The sequence below is a fragment of the Centruroides sculpturatus genome, unplaced genomic scaffold (genome assembly GCF_000671375.1).
Source record: "Centruroides sculpturatus isolate CEXI.00-Female unplaced genomic scaffold, Cexi_2.0 scaffold1922, whole genome shotgun sequence".
Classification (NCBI taxonomy): domain Eukaryota; kingdom Metazoa; phylum Arthropoda; class Arachnida; order Scorpiones; family Buthidae; genus Centruroides; species Centruroides sculpturatus.
Genome location: NW_019386304.1, coordinates 98,791 through 101,659, shown reverse-complemented (window position 1 = coordinate 101,659; position 2,869 = coordinate 98,791). Strand labels below are relative to the sequence as shown.

General features: G+C 32.7%; 1 protein-coding gene across 1 annotated transcript in view; it reads left to right on the top strand.

Annotated features, from left to right (window-relative positions):
• Positions 1-2,001: 2,001 nt before the first annotated feature.
• Positions 2,002-2,869, top strand: part of LOC111614479 (WD repeat and FYVE domain-containing protein 3-like) — a 41,556-nt gene continuing 40,688 nt past the window's right edge. The window contains exon 1 of the mRNA XM_023355854.1: positions 2,002-2,213. The gene's annotated coding sequence lies outside the window, so the exon portion shown is untranslated. The remainder of the gene's footprint in view (positions 2,214-2,869) is intronic.

The following is a 2,869-nucleotide window of genomic DNA, read 5'->3' as shown; positions in this document are numbered from 1 at the left end:
TTTAAATTAACCATTATAGGATCTAGAATTATGGACGTTTACGCATATTTCTATTGTTCGAGATCTTGTAGAATTACATTCTAAGCAATATCAACAGGTATTTAATTTTAGATAAAGAAAACATTTAAATTTTAATGGCATATTGCTAAAACGTTTATTTACAAACAAAGGGACAGCAATATTTACAAAAGTATGTGTTTGATAAATGGTTACAAACTGAATCTGAACTAACAAGAGAGAGAGCAGTTTGGGGACCACCAGTGGGATCAGCGCTAGATAAATGGATGTTAGATATGACTGAAGGTAAAGTTCACATAAATTATTCATAAAAAAATGAAAATAAATTCNCAAAACTTTTTTAAGAAGCAGCATGTCACATTCTTAGTTCTTTGGCTACTATATCAATTGAAAAAACAATAGCTTGTCAACTTGATCTGGATAAAGTGATTGACTAATTTGCAGATGAAAAAGCAAAAAAACAACAATTTTGAATATTTTTTAATGTATTGTTATGTATTTGTTATGAAACTAAACTTGCATGCATTTTGTCGATACAGTTTATATAATATATGGTAAATATTATTAGGTACTCCATACTTAAAAATGATATTTTGTTTTATTATTATATTTGTACTTATTAAATTGATATTAAATTGAATATCTTATTGTTGTGAGAGTAGCCGGGGTTACGGAGTAAGTAGTGCTCGGGTAACACTTAATCGGCACAGATTAACCAAAATCTGTCTCCGAAGTTTCGGATCGCGAGATCCGATCTTATGTCAAGATTCGTTTGACCGGGAGGGCTTTTAATAATGATCCAAATCTCACGATTTGGATCTACGTCAGGATGCTGACACCAGTTAATCAATTGTTTTACACGTGGATTAACACGCGTATGCGATCTGATTCGGTCACGCAATTAAGAGGCATTTTAGTTGAAACGAAATAATACATTTAATAAAACAAGAAAATAAACTCATACAAAATGTGGATAAACGAGAGACAGAACTACTACAACTAATATACAAATCAGGAGATAATTAAACTTATATTATATCCTATTCGCGATCGAGAGAGAGAGCTCACAAAATCATTATAAAACATACGACCTGTTTAGTTGTCGTTCGTCTTCTTCTCTGTATGCAAGGGACACCTTGTAGATAAAGTTCCTTTACTTCTTCGTATGGGAGATCAATATGTGCACATAACCAAGATAAAATTTCTATGTGCAGACTTGGGACTTTTTCCTAAGTGACTCGTTTAAGGGCGTTGGTCATCAGGAGGAAAAACGTATGGAGTTTGGACGCTTCCAGAACTGTCGCTGAACTCCTCGAATTCGGACTAATTTTCCTTATATCTTCGGAATACCGACCAATCATCGGCCAGTAACTCTTTCGTGAGAACGGATGAAAGGGGAATGAATGAGGGGTAACCATTTCCCATCTGAGCAGGATTTTAACCAGATAAGGGAAAGTCAGAGGATGTACTAACTTCAGTGAAAGGAAGTGACATCTGTTATCTGCCTATTCCCACGTTAAAACAGTATTTTTCTCACCAAAAATGAAGTAATATTTGGTGACATTATTTTAACATTATTAATAAAATATTAATTTAGACCCAGGGGCCTTTCGGGTCTCACATTGTTGAAATGCCTTGAATCTCAAATAAATTGTTATTAAGTAAGTTTTTAAATTGGAATAATTAGGTATATGTTTTTAAACTAAATGTTCAAAACAAATTTTGCAAGACCTCTTCCAAGGAACTGGGAGGGGAGTGCATTGATTCTACTTGCTCCAGGATACTGAATATGTAGCTATGCTGCTGCTTATTATAGCCTAATAATTTGGCAGATCATCAGTATAATGCACTCATATAATAGAATTAATAATAACTATTTGAATTAGTATAATTTTTTTGTATGTATAATTTTTTCTAAAATTAATAAAATGTAACAAATTAATAGTTAAAACTGTTTGAATATTCAACAATTTAGTTCATAGCTTGATCAGATTTACTTAAATGTAGGTTTTCAAGGTTTACGAACAACTTGTTTATTATCGAGATCACCAGTAAGTAGAAGCAATAGTGATTGGGAAGAAGATCAAGATTTTCTAGAATCAAGTGGAGAGGCAGGAACTGAACAGGATGGAAGAAAACAGGAAGATACTCCTGATAGCCAAAGTGTCTTAAGGTTATTAGAAGAAGGTGAAAAGGTAAATCAAAATAGGCTGCATTCATATGAGGAATTTCAGTTATTATTGGAATATTTCTAATATAAAATGAGAATTCCATTCTATTTGTTTAATTAAATATAAAATAAATAAATAAATGAGTAATAAATCAAAATTTTAAAAATTAAGCATCTTAATACTTTATTAACACCTTTCTATAAGCTATCTTACGAGGGCTGTTCGGAAAGTTCACAGCCTCAAATAGAACAAGAAACAAAATAATGTTAAAACTTTTTATTTTTCAATGTAGTCTCCTTTGTTAGCAATGCACTTATTCCAGTGATGTTCTAGCTTTTTTATGCCATCACAATAGGTTGATTTGTCAAGGTGTGCAAAATACTCGTTCACTTCAGAGATGACTTTGTCATTTGAGTGGAATCTCTTTCCAGCCAAGAATTTTTTTAGGTTTGGAAAAAGGTGGAAGTCACTGGGGGCCAAATCAGGTGAGTACGATGGATATGGAACTAATTGGAATCGAAGTCCATTTATCTTTTGTTCAGTGATTCTGGTGGAATGTGCAGGTGCATTATCATGGTGGAACAGAACCTTTTTCTTCTTCAAGTGTGGCCTCTTTTCTTCGATTTCTTTCTTCAGTTTTTCCAAAAGTTCACAGTAATAGACAGCATTAATGGTCTTTC